Source organism: Lissotriton helveticus, chromosome 5_1 (genome assembly GCF_964261635.1).
Source record: "Lissotriton helveticus chromosome 5_1, aLisHel1.1, whole genome shotgun sequence".
NCBI classification, from domain to species: domain Eukaryota; kingdom Metazoa; phylum Chordata; class Amphibia; order Caudata; family Salamandridae; genus Lissotriton; species Lissotriton helveticus.
Genome location: NC_136065.1, coordinates 1251265603 through 1251283893, shown reverse-complemented (window position 1 = coordinate 1251283893; position 18291 = coordinate 1251265603).

Below are 18291 nucleotides of genomic sequence, written 5' to 3'. Positions count from 1 at the left end.
CTCATTTTATTAGCCCTATACCAAAAGAATTAACCTTGGATTCAAGCAAGGGTCTTGCTGGTAACATAAGTGTTTGCTGCAGTCATGTAGCCCCTTTAACTACGCACCAGGATAGGAATGTGTGACCTGCTGGCACCGCACAGGTATGGCATTACTTTTCTGCTAATTTTGCCCTGCTATTGCTGCTATTCCACCTGTGCTAATTATCTCACTTTAGTTTAAATTTGGATTTTATCTTGGTAGGGTGAGGCTTTTAATCATTTTTATTTTTATTTAGCACATACCTCAATTTAGCCATAGGCCCTGGAGTACACGTTAGCTTTATAAATTTGTTTAAGTAACCTGACGCAGTTGTTATCCTCTCAGGTGCCAGTTCCCTGGTCCATCACGGCATGTGCTGATTGTATGGAGGGAATGATTTCCAGCACCTACCCAACAGAAACTGAGTGTCAGCGCCCACATTTTTTGGATGGTTGATTGTCTAGTTGTTCAAATGTCCTTATTGTTGCCAGCCTTCCCAAAAGCTACTTAAGTAGAGTCTAGGTGCAGATGCGCAGCCGGAGTGCCACGTGCGCGCTGTTAGCGCGTCGAAGCTCGTCTGCCCCTGCCCATGCCTGGACGCCGCGAGCTGCCAGGGATGGTGAATCTTTTATGACATGGGGAACATGCCTTGCTTATGTTACACCAGCACTGACCTCATTATTATAAAGGACAGCAACACTTAGCCCTCTCTGTACAGGAGGACTGCCTTTGGATCAGGTTGGTCCTCATCAATTTAGTTTTTGCAGCTTTGCATGTCTTTCCTCATACTCCCCAGAAAAGTACCAACTCGCGTATGTTACGGGGCACGGTCTTTCTAGCAAAGATAGTAGAGTACCATTAGAAGTTCTTAGGCCTTCCAGTTCTCAGATACAGGGCCTCTATCTAAATGCTTGCTCCATTCCTAAACATTCCCTGAACTCTGTACCTTTTGGTCTCAGACAAACCTAATAAATGTTTCATAACAGAAACATAACTCCATTAGACAGGTTCTCCCTCTATTGCCATAGGCTATCCCACTGCTAACAGTTTAATTTGACTGGATAGACAGTCAAATACCAGGGGCGGAGTGTTGTCATTGCCTCCCGAAACTCAATGAAAATTACGCTATTGAAATCATGTACTTTGGATTGAGACGGTTATCTTTAAATTGGATGCTACTCTAAGGTCAACCTGGAAGAGGCACTAGTTTACTCCCCATCAGGTAAAAGGAATGACTTTAGTACCAAGTTGACGGAATGGCCCGCCCTGCACATTTTAGCGGCAGAAAGTTTCTTGTTAATAAGCAATTTTAACCACCATGCAAAAGGTTACGACTCACGACAAAATGTACCTGTCTCAGATCTTGTGTCATTGGGACTCTATCAAAAAATGAAAGGCCTGACTCATACTGTGGGACACACGATGGATTTAATATTTTCTAATGCCCACAATCTAGAGGTAGTTCCCCCTGTTGCTCAGGTGTGGAGTAGACAGATCACTTCACCATTTATTTTCATTTTGACATAGAGAAAACCGTAGACTCTAAAGAGAGTCCCAAAATGTACAAGACAGTGAAAGAAGATAGTACCTCTTCCCCCGCCAATCCCAGAAAGATTATCGAGACAATAATATCGCCTTAAAGGTTTTTGAGGGAGACCATATACATATCTTAGACATTATTGCTCCCCTTAAATTTCGTAAAGCTAAAACACAGAACCTTGCTTCATCCTGGTACTCTGAATCCTTAAAAAGAGAAAAGACAGCTTGCAGAAAGCTTAAGCAAAAGTGGAGGGCCTCTCAATCGGCTGAAGATGAACTCAGTAATAAATCTGTGTTTGGTAAATATTACAAAAATATCAAAGCTGAAAGAAAGATCCATATTGTTGACAGGATCAATCATGCGTGAAATTCGACGAAAGAACTCGACAGGATCCTAAAGGGATTTTCCAAGCCTGCTGCATGCACTTTTACTATTCCATCATTAGAGGTGTTCTGTGATGATCTCGCAGACCACTTTGAACAAACAAATTCTAAGGTGTATCATTCCTTCTCAAAAATCGTGAAATTGGTACGATTAACTCCACCTAAACTCTCTACCACTCTGCTCGAAACCTTTAATCCCATCACTCCTGTGCAAGTGCTAATTCTGTTAAACAGGATCAAATCCGGATTGTCAGTGGATCCTGCTCCACCATATATTATGGCTACCCTGGCCCCAGCACTTCTGGCCCCTATCATGGACCTAAGTATTCTTTCTATGAATCTGGAAGCTCTTCTAACAAAATGGAAAGCAGCCAGGGTCATGCCAATTCTTAAAAAGCCTACAGCGGAGTCCATAGATCCAGTAAACTACAGACCTATATCTTTGCTCCCCTTTCTTGGAAACGTCATAGAGACCCTAATCAGCCACAAACCCACTCCTTGTTTGATCCGTCCCAGTCCAGTTTCCACTCATCATATAGCTCAGAAACAGCCTTGGTGGAGGTAACCGATACACTCAGACTTGCTTTGGACCAGGGAAATTCACTCATGCTGCTTCTCCTAGATTTATCAGCAGCCTTCAACACCATGTTTCATGCAATCATAATCCAGAGGATGGGAGGGATTGGTCTTGGAGGCAAAGCACAGGACTGGCTGGACCATTTCTTGTTGAATCTGACCCATGCGGTTCAGTTGGATTTTTTTTAAATCCAGAATCATGGCCTTCGATAAGGGCGTTCCGTAAGGATCCATATTAAATCCTACTCCTTCTAACATATATAAGGCTGCCTTGGCAAAAGTTATAAGGCCATGTGGCTTTGATGTCATTTCGTATGTGGATGACACAACTCGTCACCGCTATGGGGACAAAGGCAGAGTCTACTAAAAACGAACTCAGGGACTGCGTGATAGAGATTGCCTCCTGCATAACTTTTAATTTCCTGCAACTGAATTCCAACAAAATGGAAATTTTGCTTTTTGGGAACGCACATGCAGTCTGGTCCAAAGATTGGTAACCATCAGAACTGGGACCTATTCCCATCCCTAAAACACTGGTAAAAAAATCTGGGTTTTCTTATTGATAACAACCTTTCATGAAAGAGCATGTGCTTTCAATCTTGAGCATGTGTTTTGGTCTGATGCGTATGCTCAGGAAGGTTTTTCAATGGATCTCTTTGCAGACCAGAAAAACTCTTTTCCAGGCATTGATTGAGAGTTAAGAGGGCCACAGGTATGCCCTAACGGTCAAAGTGAATGAACACCTCATTTCTAAACTCCAAGTTGTCCAGAACACGGCCGCCCGCCTGGTCTGAAACCTTCCACCTCGTGCCCTATCTGAAGCTACATTATGATCACTTCATTGGCTTCCCATAATAAAGTGTGCTCTTTTTAAACGTATTTGTTTAGTTTTCAAATATGTGCATGGAAGCGGCCCATGTAACCTGAAAAACAAGTTGCAGCCTTACATCTCTATCCCTCATCTTAGATCTAGTGAGCTAAAGCTGTTATGTCCTAGGCCAGACATTGGGGCCTGTCCTTCTCCTTCTTGGCCCCAAACATTGGAACCTGTTACCCCTGCAGCTACGTTATTGCTCTGACTTACCTTCATTTAAAACATCCTTTAAAACATGGCTGTTTAACCTCTACTGAATTACGAGCTGTGACCTGTGCAGGCTGCTCAAGCGCCGAGAGATCCCATTGGGGATGCTTTGGGCGCTCTATAAATTCATATAACATAACATATAGGATCTCTGCAAAAACACTGACTTTCCCACTGTGCCATTTTATGGGGATCTGAACATGTGATCTACAGGTTATAGGCTATCCTTTGCGCCAAGCACCTTGTCCTGCTAAAATACATCATGTTAATTAAAACATGTGACCATTCGTTTACAGACAATCTCAATAACAAGCGTGTTAACAACCTGAGTGACCTTGCCAGTGTTAGAAAAGGGAGTTGTTGGCTTTGCACAGCTCTCTGAAGTGGATACTTTAAACACCTGAATAACCTTTCCTGTAGTTACACTTGGCAACAGTCATAGCAGGAGAGAAATGTTGCTGGTCAATGCTCCTATGGTGTAAAGCTAGCGCGACCTCATGGTGAAAGGTTAGAATCTCCTTGAGGCAAACTCGGCCTTTCCTTGTACGAGGTGAATAAGCATCTCTGAGTTGAATAAATCATAAGTTCTATTCATACTTCAAAACTAAGCTGCAAGACAGTTGTAACAAGTGGTATGCAGAAATAAAATGAAAGGTGTGTGGAGTGCGTGTGTGTAGGAAGCTAATGTAAAGAAAAAGGTGCGGCAATGGGTGCATCAGTTTCCAAGTGTGTTAGACCTAATCTCCGGGTTAGGCTTGTCGCAATGTCAGCAGCCCTACTAGGGCGGGTGCCTCTTTCTATTACTGCTGCCTGCTTTACTGCTTGTCTCAGGGTCGCGGTAGTCAAGGCACTGTTTTGGGACCAGGTGTGAATCACCTCAGCAGTTGTCTTTTTCTTGCTGAAGGTAGGTAGGATGAAAGAATGAGAATGCAACAGTGTTGCAACCAATAAACAGCAGGTTAAACACACAGACAGACACACATTTTTAGAATCTCATAGAATCTCATTAAATCTCATTACCACGGCTGCCTCAAAAGTGACTAACATGCAGCTAAATGCATCTTTATCTGTGTGCCTCGTTTCAAACAAGCCTTTGGAGTGGCAACACCGCCGATTTTGGTAGCTCACAGTGCTGCACTTGCATGGAGAGTTCTTGCATGCCAGACTTGCAGTGCACAGAGCCACTTAATAACTAATACAGCCACCGCGCCTTGATTTCAGTTGCAGCTTGTGTAAAAGTCCACCCAACCCTTTATTTGCACTCCTCAGCAAATTCAACTACCTACTCAGTCTATTAGTGGCCAGGCCCTCTCCTCTATTCGTTTACCCTAATAGTTAAGGTTCTAAATGTTGATGTAAGAACCCTCTGCAGTTCTTCCAGACACACCTTGTGTTACTCACCAAAATGAGCTATTTACAAGCTTTCTGATACTGGTTTTCAGAACCATAAATAACTCGTCTCAGAACTACCTCTCAGAACCCCTGTGTCGTAACATCCGGATTCGCAACTTCCTGATTTTGGACCTTTTATATAAGAGGCCCCTGTCTTGGAGCTATCTTCCTGCTAAAATTCAAATCTGCCGATGTAAAGATGTAAACTTGGTAGCTGCCTGTACTGTTCTGTCACTGTTATCGATCACCATAAAATTCAATCATTTCTCTTCACGTGTTCACCCAATCCCCCCTCCCCCTGTCCCAGTGGCGAAATAAAACGTGACTGGGCTCCCCTGCAAAATATGCAAGATGTGCCGAAGGGGGCCCTCACACATCCGTAGGGGCTGAGGGGGCCCCCTCCAGTAAGGGTAAACCTGCCCCCCTCCCCGTGCACCGCGGGGGGGGGGGCTTTGTTATGCCCCTCTGCTGCTCCATGTCTTGTCAAAGAGTTGCTAAGAACAACATTTCTTGTTGGAAGTTTTCGGTTTCTGAAGAAGAAATGAATACATTATTCAGAGTAAGGTCCCTGCTCCAAGGGTTGCATTAATTCACAAACTTTTCCGGTCGTGATCCAAAAATGACAAAGTAGTGTAAGGATTTTTTACTAGCATCAATTTCTCGCGTGCGCGACGAGCAACAAGGTGCAACGCGGACAATACAGAATGAGCCGCAACGTACCTGTGCAGATGGCCCCGCAGTCTTCAAGATGGCCGCAGTTATGCATGTAGAACCCATTGTTCTGGCATTCAAAGATGCTGTTTTCAGTTCCCTTGCAAATGACGTCATCCAGAAGAATTGGGCCAGTACCCTCTCCATAGAAAGAGTGGATGACACTTCTAAAGATGTGGCCGCATCCCAGTTCTTTGCACAGCACTTCTGCAGATATATCAAACCAATTGTCGTCACACACTGTGCCCCAGACACCTTCATGTAAAACTTCAAGCCGGCCAGCGCATCTGTTTGGCCCGTTAACAAGGCGCACATTTAGATCTGGAACCCAAAGTAAAAGAAGAAGTGTTAGAACTGGGAAAAGGATGGTCGAGCATTCCAAAGGGGTGGAGTTCTGGGAAATTCAGCCAGCATAAGTCTAAGCTTGATTGCATGACAAGGATGGGCGCTGCTTGCTGGTGCCTGTGGAGGTGCACACATTGTATAGTGTTTGAAGATACATCTACTTGGCAGCCTTTTCTAGCAAAATATGGGGCCTGATTTAGAGTTTAGTGGAAAGGTTGCTCCGTTTGTGACGTATATCACCACCGCCATGTTACCAGTGCATTATATCCTGTAAATGTAAATGTAGGTGTACTTATATAGCGCAAACCTGTCACCCAAAGGGCATCCTGGCGCTTGCTTAGGGAACCCGTCCTGGTATTCCCCTGTGAGAAACCCCGGCAGGGTGTCCACAAGGTGAAAGCCAGGCATCCCGCCGCGAGGGGCCGTAGTGGAGATTAAGCAAGCTATTGCCCAGAGTTGCAGAGTGTGACCCCGTGATTCGCGTAGGCACCGGAGCGAGAATTGTCGAGTCCGTGGAATTTTGAGCCCGAGACCCGCCGAGGCGGGGAATTGAACCCTGGTCCACGGTCAATCTCAGCTTCCGGATCTGCCGCCTCTAACCACTGAGCCACGCTTCTCCTGTGGTACTTCTAATGTGGTGGGTGGGATATCCGTCATGTTTGTGAAGGAGTAAGTTGTCTGCCAAACTCTAAATAAGGCCCGTAAGCTGCTAGGCTCCAACAAGTGCTTTTCCCATTCTCGCTTTGTCAAGGTCCCATGATGACCAGGACTGCAGGGAACCTGATCCCTGAACACACTGGCAGTGGTCCTACAGAGGGTGAGGGACACGTCTAAGAACAAACACATTGCATTTACATTCCACTTACATAATGATAGGGGTAACTTCCAGCTCCGCAATTGGAATTAATATGGCTTCCATTATGGGTCTTGCAGTGCTATAACTTCTCACCCAGAATGTCCAAGACCCCAGGTGTCTTTATGCTGAATTACAGTGGGATCATGTGTCAACCCACTATAGATTTCTGATGGAATAGTAAAAACATAATTTACCTATGTTTACATGTGTTGGTGCAGACTGCCCCCCAAATTAAGGGTTCACATTCCACCAACATTTTCAGTGGTGCTTCTTTCATAACACACCAAAATGCAAATCATGAGTCCAATCACAGCCCGACACAAACGCGTCTTTGATGTGCTCAGAGAAGAATCACCGCTCTTGGGGCCTCATTTATGAAAAGTGACGCATCGCTGCGTAAAAACAGCGATGCGTCACTTTTCACTGCGCCCTCCTTGCGACACCAATGATGCGTCATATTTACAGTATGACGTATCATGGCGCAAGGAGTTACAGGTACTTCAGTATTTCTGACGTATCTGTATGGCGCAAAAGTGACGCATTGCTGGAGTGTGTCACAAAAGTGACGCAACTCCAGCAATGTGTCCTTTCACATGGGGCAAGTCCCATGTGAAACGGCCTGCGTCAGTCTTACGCCTGCTGTGAGGCAGGTGTAAGAAATTGACGCATTTGTGTCCTAGAAGTGGCGCAGTGAAATATTATAGATTGCACTGGGTCACTTCCATGACCCTTTCTTGCGTCAAAACGCCCCCCTTGCATACATTATACCTGACGCAGGTATAATGTGGCGCAGGGGTTTACAAAGTGACGCACCTACCTAGATGCGTCACTTTGTAAATATGGCGCCACAAGGCACATTTTTTACGCCACTGGTGCGTCACAAAAAGTGACTCACCGGCGGCGTAAAAGTGATGCACAGCCTCATAAATAAGGCCCATTATGCACAAGTTCTGTCAGTACGTTTCCAGAATCCACACGGTCTGGGAGATGTTAGTAGAGAAGTTGGTAAATACATAGGCTAGAGTCACAGGGGAACAGTGCAGTAGAGTCTGGGGGGATGGGGATGAGAGATGAAATCACAGGAGAATGAAGATATAGAGAAAGGGACCAAAATCATGCAGCACTTGAGTGTGATTGTGAAGGGAATAGCTACCGTGGACATTTTATAATGCAGTGATAAAACCCCCAAGCAGGGCGGACATCCTACTGCTGGAGTGACACAAGCATTTTCTTTACCTCACTAGTGGTTTGGAGACTATCTCCCAAATCAATGCCATGATTAATTCTGATGTATGCGGTCCAGAGTGCAATGGGTATTATTTATGAGAGGCTTATGCCATTAGAGTGTCACTTTTTCTGATGCTCCGGCAGCACAAATCTTCCCTACCATATCTATGAGGCTACGCAAAGCCACTTTATGTGGTTTTGAATGGCCTCAAAGATATGGAGTAATGCAAGGGAAGCAGTACATGGGCGTTGATATGGGTATTCCCAAGCAACACCAATGGATTTTGACGTTGCCCCATATTTACTAAATCACGTAAACCTTGGGCACTACCAAAACCTTACGCCTCCCCAGAGCAGGTGTAACATGGAGAAATCATTTAATTTCTCCTTGTTTTTTCCTCTTTCAGTGCGTGCTGCATTCTGCAGATCACATCGAAAGAGGAACACGCCTCTCTGGATTGTTTTTGTGAAGGAAGGTGCGCCTTCCAAGTACAAAAACAATCCTGCATGCAATGCAGACACCTTTGCACCAAGGTGCAAAGGTGCCTGCTTTGGCGCTGGGCAGCAAATTGTGCCAGCGCAGGGGGAAAGCACAGGAATACACTGTATTTCATAAATACGGTGCATTTTTGCTCTTTCACAATGGCGTAGGGAAGCGCAGCAAGGTGAGTTGCGGCGCTGCCCTATGCCAATTCCCCATAAATGAAGCCCTCAGTACTTAGAGTGGAAGAAAACTTAGGCTAGAAGAGAAGTGACACTCACCCATCCAACTGCTAACTCTTTAGCCTATCTGATGCCAAAACAAAGAATATTCCAAAAATCACCAAACAGGAACTGAAGGAGCACAATGCCATAAGCAGGCCTTCATGAAGGGAAAGTCGACGATGAAAACAACAAATTATTTTAAACCGTTTCAGACTGCAGGGGCGCCCAAAGATAAGGCAGTAAAGACCTCTGAGTGATGTGCAGACAAAATACAGGCAAACCTCATAGAAATATTTTAAAAGGAGATAACGCAATTATGGAGTAGGAAAACCTAACTAGCTAGAGTTAAAACAAGCAATCAAGACCCATGGCGATGCGAGCTGCACACTGCATTAGGTTTCCAGGCAGTCACTCCTGTTCAATGTTCAGGGTTCACCTAAGAAGCATAGCGGTCCTGCTTACACAACTGTGTACTCGAAGGAATGGGAAATGAGTGATTGCTAGTCTATTTTAGTGAAATAAAAAAAGATTACCGAACTTCCATTTCCATCAAAATTTTATTTTTATTACATGCTTCAGGAGCATCTAGATGGGGAGAATATCGGGATGACCTCCAGTTCAGAGTGCATGCAATCCATAGTTTGGTGAGTTCAGAGTTCATGGAATCTATGGTCTGGACTCCCTTCAGTGGGTGCCCTGCCATGCTATTGAATCTTCCCTTGTTCTTCGCCAGGCTGGACCATGGAATATTACTGCCATGTTGAGTTCTCTAACTGAGGTGTTGGTTCACGCATTCTTTTTAATAGAGGGCTGATATTTGTGATTGACTACAGCACCAAATCCCTCATTGGAGTCTCTCTGTTTTGTAGACCTCAAGGCTGAGGAGTTTGAGTCTCACCTCATTCATTATTCCAACCACATCAGTTTGCCTGGTAACATCCATAAGCAACATCCCTTCCTCACACATCAGGCAGCCAAACTCTAGTGAATTCTCTGCTCAGAAGCAAGGTAGACTCCTGCTACAGCCTTCTTCTTCATTGTCCTCTGTATTCAGTATCACCACTTTACATGGCCTTCACCCTTGCCATGCAAACACTATACTTCCCATGATCTATGTCCACCTAAAACTACTGTTAACATGCGGGATGCTCTACACGTCCAGTGGAACTTTTTCAATATCTGTCCATGGCACTTAATAAAGTCTATTGCTGTTCCCTAACCACCTCCTGTAGCAGTCTCAGTGGGAGCTCTGCTGGCACTTTTTCATTGCCAGCAGAAAACCTCAGTTTCACAGGCACCATAGGGACAGTTGCATTTTAATTGTTTCTTCTCCTGAGCAGCCTTCACTGGAACTCTCTCTTTTTGGAAATGAGGACCACAACCTCGTCCTTGAATAGAGGTTGGTTCTCAAATCCCACAAGTTCAACTAAAAGGAGCTCTGACCATCCACCTTCATTATTAGACAATACTATCTGAAACTGATTGCCAAGTGACTAATAATACTTTGGACTACAAATTGCATAACTGTCTCCCACCACCGTGAAACATTAGGAGCTACTCACATGTTCTTATGTTTCCCCTATGATTGAATAAAAGACACATAGTTAGCCTTGGTTTAGTTGCTGGTAATTCACATACATTTACATTGTTGCAATCATGGCGTCCCATGTGCATATAATCGTATGCTTACAGAAGACACACTAACATATCTGGGAATTCAAGGCGAACCAAAATTCAAAGAAGTGCAATTTTATGTCACACAAACATTTCCTGGTTTGAGTGGAAGCACCACAATCCATATGTGTATGGCATGGTGATTGAATTCAAGATTGTCATTTGGGATGCAATCCCTCCTTAGTCACCATGTAATCTGTCCAGCCATGTTCACCTGCTTTTCCATGCCAAGTCATGCTGACGGCCATCAAGAAATGAGTGAGCTTCACTAGGACCACCATAACCCGCCACCTAAATATCGAATCCCACTCTCAGTACACTGTCAATAAGAGCCCCTTTGGTCGCCATCCTTCTTGAAGGAAACACTGGCAAATGGACCTAAAATCTGGGGGATTAGTGTCTGTTTTTCAATTAGACAGGTGACATCCCTTGGTGGGTTGTATGTGGAGGAGGTGTATGTGGAGGGGTATACAGCTTTTACAACGAAACTTTTAAAACGAACTACCATTACAACGCAACTTTTATAACGCAAACCATTACAACGCATAGCGCTGGGGGGGCGCTCTAGGATAGGGAATAGGTTTAATGTACTATCCAACACCTTCCCTACTATCCACGGGGACTGGAGTTGGAATAGTAAATGAAACTATTCACTAACCAGCGCCCAAAAGCATTATGCGTTGTAATGGTATGCGTTGTAAAACTTGTGATGTAAAGGTAGGCGTTGTAAAAGTATGCGTTGTAACGTCATACATCCATGTGGAGGTGCTGCGCTTCAAATGGTGAGCACCCCAGATGGAAAGTGCAGATGTCACTTGGCAAACATTTATAAAATGAGTGCCTCAGAGTTTTCCTGAGCTGCTCCCTACGGTCCAGAATCAGCATCTTCCTCAGATCTAGCACCAATCCCCGGCTCTAAAAGATGACAAAATCCTTTTTCGATGCTGGTAACCAGAGTTCCTCTGAGGAATCTTACCGTGCACAGTGTAATTCACATTTGACAAGTCGTCCCATAATATTTGCAGCCGCTTATAATTCATATTGATAACAGACTTGTCATAACACTCACAGATGTTCTGAATTCACTCCAGAGTGGTCCCAGCCAATCGGAGCCTGTTGCTGGGGCTGCAGAACATCATGCTTACCACAGAATTCAAGAAAAAGGGCAGATACCACATTGTTTTACCTCATGATGCAAAAGGCCGACATGCCATTGATAACTTTTTATATAGTATCATATGTTGCAAGCAATGTGATTGCCTTCTGGCGCATATGTACATGTAAACATCAGACCTGAGATAAGTGTAAACAAGCTCCAGGATTGTCTAAGCAGTGATCTATATTCTTGATTTTGTAATAACGAAGGCTGTTGCACACACAGCCGCTGACATGGGCAAGTGCTCACCAGCTTGTCAGCTGTGGGGCAGAGTGGTTTCTGTGGCTACCGGGCCTTAGTGCCTAAGACACAGTGAAATAGCATGATCTGGTGTTCCCATGTCAACCATTCTAACCAGGGCCAGAATGGAAACCAAAAGCAGCCATGGAAAACTTTATTAGATCAGTCCTCATATGGAGCGTGACCACTTCAAAAGGCTCTTTTTGGTAGTGGGGGTCTTCCCTTGTTAGATCTGTCAGTCTTAGAGTGATCTTCCTACACACTTTCTGCCTCCTCTCCTCCTATTTTATTGATTTTGTTTTTGTTGCCCTTAGGACTTTGTGCACCTCACCACTGTTAACCAGGGCTAAAGTGCTTGTGCTCACCTCCTAAAATATGATAACATTGGTTTACACATGATTGACATATTTAAATCACTTCTAGGTTATAACAAGCACCAATCAGAGTTGGGTAAATTCGAATTGGTTATCACTAGTAGAGGCATCAAGTAATAACGACCCAAGACGTCTTGGCACATTTTTTCGCATGGATGGCCTTGCTCCAGCAGGAACATAGAATTAACTATTCAGCCTCAGCTGTGGTTGGAACATTTCACAAAAATGTATGACCACCCCAGTATGGGCTGGAAGTTGCAGCGCCAAGAGTATCTGGCCTCGAAAACTCTGTAGTGATAGCTCCGCTTTGCTTGGCCCTCCAAGAAACACTTCAAGCTATCCAGGCTATGACCCCTTGGAAGGCCGGGGCCTTGACGAAGTCCCTTGCGACTTGTACCGGTCCGAACCTCTGATCTGGGCCCCTACATTAACACACTCTCAAATGATACATTGGCAGGAGGACAAGAACCAGAATCGTGGAAAAACACTGCGATCGTCCCGATCTCTAAAAATAGAAAAAGAGGCACCCCAAATAATCATCAGCCCATCAGCCTCAATGACAACTTGCAAAAGATTTCCTGCCTCCTGATTTGGCTAGATTGCACGATTGAATTGACAAGGCCGCCATTCTGACACTTATACAGGCATGGTTTCGCTCTAGGGTTAGTACAGTTGATTAAACCTTTTGCTTCAACATCATTGTGGTAAAATATCGCAAGTTCTCCATGAATCACTTAAACCTGGCTTTTGTGGACCTCAGAGCAACCTTTGATTTGGTCCTACGGCCACACCTTTGGTCCAACTTCACCACTGTGAGTATAGATAACACTCTGCTAGACACCTTCATCAGACTTCATGACAACACTACTATACAAGCCAGGTGCGGGTCGGGTGATGACTTAACCAACAACATATTGGTCCAACGAGGGGTGAGGCAAGGGTGAGTACTCGTGCCAATTCTTTTTTTATTGTATATCAACAATGCAATTGCATTTTTGGGTGAGTGCATTCACAATCCCTCTAAATTATCTGGTCATTCCATCCCAGCACTTCTTTTTGCAGAAGATACTCTCCTGCGGTCCAGAACTCCATCTGGACTCCAAAACAACCTTGACAAATTCTACAAGTTCGGGGATATTCACAGTTTGGCGGTGAATACCACCAAAACTAAGATCAGGATATGTTACCCTCACAAATCATGCAGAGGGAATTTCTCAATGAAAGTGGAACCTCTCCAGGTGGTGGGTAAATTCAACTACCTGGGAATTACAATTGACAAGAGCAGGCTATGGAAATCGCAAATAGAGAAAAGCAAAATGATGCTGTTACACTCTGCCTCAGCAATTGTTAGAGGTTTAGGGCAACCACCCCCGCATTTGCATCCCAAGCCTTAGGGGTCTACAAGGCAAAAGTGCAGGCTGCTGTGTTTTATGGTGCAGACGTCTGGAGAAATTCCAAGGCCTGTTGGCTAAAGAAAACAACTTTTTGAGATCTCTATTCAGCCTTCCCCAGAGTACACCATTGCTACCATTATATTTTGATACGGGACTAAAAAGGGTAGGAGATCTAGTAATGTTAAAACCCTTCCTATACTGGGTGAGGTTGCAGGCTACCCTAAAGCCCCTCCATTATAAGCATGGGGTGGAGGAAATCCTGAGCCACAGCAAAGTACATCTGCTCCATTGGTTTATGATCGGCAAATGGTAGCTCAACAACCTAGGCCTAGGTGGGTATTGGTGTAACCCTTCCACTATCGGGGTCAAAGCTGCGTTTTGGGATAAAACAGTTAAGGAATATAATCATAAGGCTAAAACAGGGAGTTTGTTTGAAGCATTCATAGCCTGTAAAATCTCCCCAGCAAAAGAAGTGTGTTTTGATCAGATCCAACCGCCCCTTGCCCGCACATTATATATAAAATGTAGGCTCAGACCTCTCCTAGTCTATCAATTGATAAATGGATGGAAGTCTCATCAGTCTACTCCAACAGCTTGTGAATTCTGTAAATATGCTAGTGAGGGCACTGAACACATAGAATTATTTTGCCCAAAGTACGTCAGGCCCAGATGGAAATGGCTCAAACCATTATGTATTTTATGGTAAGACACTACCAGGTGTCCTATCGTATCATGAGATCTGATATAACTCAGGTGGTGGTCTTTGGAATTAGCCAGTTCCTTTATACAGTCTGGTTAACCAGGAAAAAAGCAGGTGTACTGTTTTAAATGCGTTTGCACTTCTCTGGCGCTTGACTTAGATCCGTGCACCTTATGTGACTCTTAAGACGCAATGGCTGACGTGGCTCTAAAACCGTACATGATCCCTTTAGGGAAATGTAACTGTTGCTGTATACATGTTTTAACAATTTTTGAATGGTCATTGTATTTTATTCTTTCCCTATTTTGTACCAATGTACTGTTTTATTGGATGCTTTTAGCTTATATTTTATTTGACATGCCCTACATTGGATTGTATTTTAAATCTGTTTTGTCTATGAACCTTGTATATTTTTTACATAATGTTCTTTTATGGTTCCATGAACCGAAATATGCTTGATTACTTATCGGCTCCTCTTAAAGTGGGATATGATATACTCAGGGCTGGTAAATCCAATGCTACTATATGAGCCTGCTGCACTTATTGTGGACCTTAAAACCGCACCTTAAATCACGCGTCAAGGCTGCTGTTGCAGTTTATAAGAAGTTTTAAACTGTCAATTCCACTTGGCAAAATAAACCACATACATGCAAGTCACTTCTAGGGTAGACTTTAAACAGCTCATAGAGCAGGGTGCACTATATTCAAATAGTAGGACATGTATTCTTTAAGCTTTATATGTCCTGGTAGTAAAAAACGCCTAAATGCTGGCCTGTGAAGCCTCTACAATAGGATAAGATTGGATAAACTTATAAAATGTAATAAGTGATAATGTGTTTGAGAGCAAGTGGAAATATCATGTTTGGTGTCTGAAGAATTGTAATATAAAATCCTCTTCAATGGTAAAGTTGCATTTTAAGTCACAAATCTAAAAAATGCCACTTTTAGGAAGTTGGCATTTTCTTGATCTAACCTTTTGGTGTCTGCAGCCTATTTCCTGGGCACGTGACAAGGTGCTGTTGGCCTCCGCATTACTCCCAGACCACAACATAATGGAGAGTTAGGGATTTGGAAGGATGACTGTTAGAATTGGGAGCCTCTAGTTTGCAAGGGGTTGCACCTTTGTCCATGTAAGGACCCTTCTTCCTACTAAGGGTAAGGGAGTTACACTCCTAAAATAACCCCTGCTCACCCCTTTGGTAGCTTGGCATGAGCCATGAGGCTTATCTCAGAAGCAGTGTGCAGAGCATTTGCACGTAACCAAGAGTTATACAGTGAAAACACTACAAAAGGCCACCACACCAGTTTTGAAAATATCCAATATTTTTATATATCCCAAACTAGACCAAAACGATAAGAATCCAACGGGAAACATCCTTTACCACGCAACGTTTACCACGCAGTGCCTTTACAACGCAGGTTTTACAACGAAAACCATTACAACGCATTGCACTGGGGGGGCGCTCTAGGATAGTGAATAGTTTTAATTTACTATCCAACACCTTCCCTACTATCCACGGGGACTGGAGTTGGAATAGTAAATTAAACTATTCACTATCCAGCACCCCTCAAAGCAATGCGTTGTAAAGGCTTGCATTGTAAATCTTGCGTTGTAACAGAATGCGTGGTAAAAGCATGCGTTGTAACAACGTACATCCGAATCCAACATACAGTACTTTAAAATATATACTTTGAAAGACATTCTTTAAATTGCAGAAATGCCTCTAAAATACAGTTTGTACGGATGTATGACGTTACAACGTATACTTTTACAACGTATACCTTTACAACACATTTTTTACAACGCAACATCCATTACAACGCATTCCTTTACAACGCAAGCCATTACAACACATTTTTAAAAACGACCTTTACAACGCATTCCAATACAACGCATACTACCTTTACAACGCATACCATTACAACGCATAACATTACATTGCATGTATAGTAAGTATTGGATAGTGTAGGGGTAAAAATTACTATTCTAACTCCAGGGGGGTGCAACAGTAGGGTAAGTGTTGGATAGTGTAGTGGTAAAAATTACTATTCTAACCCCAGGGGCGGTGCAACAGTAGGGTAAGTGTTGGATAGTGTAGGGGTAAAAATTACTATTCTAACTCCAGAGGGTGCAACAGTAGGGCAAGTGTTGGATAGTGTAAGAGTACTATGCGTTGTAATGTTATGCGTTGTAATGGTATGCATTGTAATGACATGCGTTGTAGTGGTATGCGTTGTAGTGTCATGCATTGTAATGGTTGCGTTGTAATGGCATGAGATGTAATGGATGTTGCGTTGTAAAAGTTTAATTGTAATGGTAGTGCGTTGTAAAAGTTGCGTTGTAAAGGTTTTTCCCGTTTGTACGAGTCGGTAGCTCCGTCTGCTGAAAACAACAGAGTCTAACAGTTCCAGCCAACTGTGTTGGTACTGGCCAACGAAAGCGTGGCCAGACTCGGTAACAGTACCTTTCTCATTGTGGCGGGAATGTTGGTGCCAGCCTGTCATGGCAACAGTTGCAGTTGGGTTGCAAAATGTAAGAGGTGCAGGGTGTAGTGCCTTCTCAATGCGGGTTAAGCAGCGGCTAGGTGACGATCGTCCAGACGGTGTCGGTGAGACCAAGGTTTACGATGCAGGGTGAGGCGGTGCTCAATGCGGTGCGGGTTGGTTGCAATGCAAGCAACATAGCCTGTTAGCAGGAGCTGGTTTCAGTCGGCCCAGACTGCTGTGTGGGAAGAGGCAGCGCCATGGGAAACGTAAAAGCGGTACCTCCTGCCACGATGCAGTCACGGGTGTCGAAGTCAGCAGCAGTGTCGGCGTCGGTGAGACCAGGATGGCAAAGTGAAGCAGGGTGGTGCTGAGTGCGGTGCCCAGTTGTCCAGTTGTCGTCATCGGTCAGACCAGGGTTGCTGTGCGAGATGCGGACGGTGCCTTCTGCAGTGCCATCAGGACACAGAGCCAGTGACGAAGTCGGTCGCGTTTTCCTTCTCGGTGGCAACTGAAACAGCGATTCCAGAAGTGGTACCCAGAGGTTGGGGAACTCCTTGCAGTCCCTGAGACTTCAGAACAGGAGGCAAGCTCTACTTCAAGCCCTTGGAGATACTCAGCCCAAGTTAAAGAAAGTTCAGTCCAGTCCTTTCACTGCCCAAGGTAGAAGCAACAACTGCAGGCCAAACCAACAAAGCAATAACACAGTAAAGGGGCAGTACTCCTCCTGGCAGCTCTTCCAGCTCTTCTTCTTGGCAGGTTCCTTGATTCCAGCAAGATCTGAAATTCTGGGGTCTCTGCCCCAATATTTATACTTTGAATTCCTTTGCTTTCTCAGGCAGAGAGTGTCGGTGCTTAGTCCAAACCAATACTGTCCTCTCTGGCCCAGCTTCCTGGCAGGAGGTGGAGACAGCATTGTCCATGGCAGACGGGGACTATTCAGGTGCAAGGGAAATCTCCTATCACCACTCTAAATTCAGACTGGGCCTATTCAGGTGCTAGTGAAAACTCCTCCCAATACTCTGAACGCAGCCCAGGTCTATTCAGCCCAGACCTGACTCATTCAGGAAAGGCAGCGCACACATTAACCCCCACCCCCGGTGGCCCTGGAAGAGAATGCAACCCCCAACCCCTGTCATTCCAAAGCCAGCCAGTCAATACACAAACCAGAAGAGGCACATGTAATGGCTAAGCAAGAAAATACCTACTTTCTAAAAGTGGCGTTTTCAAACACAGAACATAAAAATCATCTTTACTAAAACATGCATTTTTACATTCTGATTTCAGGCATAGTAAACGTTACCTTCCTAACTTGTCCCACTGGAAAGTTATATTTATAAGATGTTTTAAATAAACTCCCATTCTACCCTATGGGACAGATAGCCTTTCCATAGTGAAAAACGAAATGCACTGTAATTCACTACCAGGACAT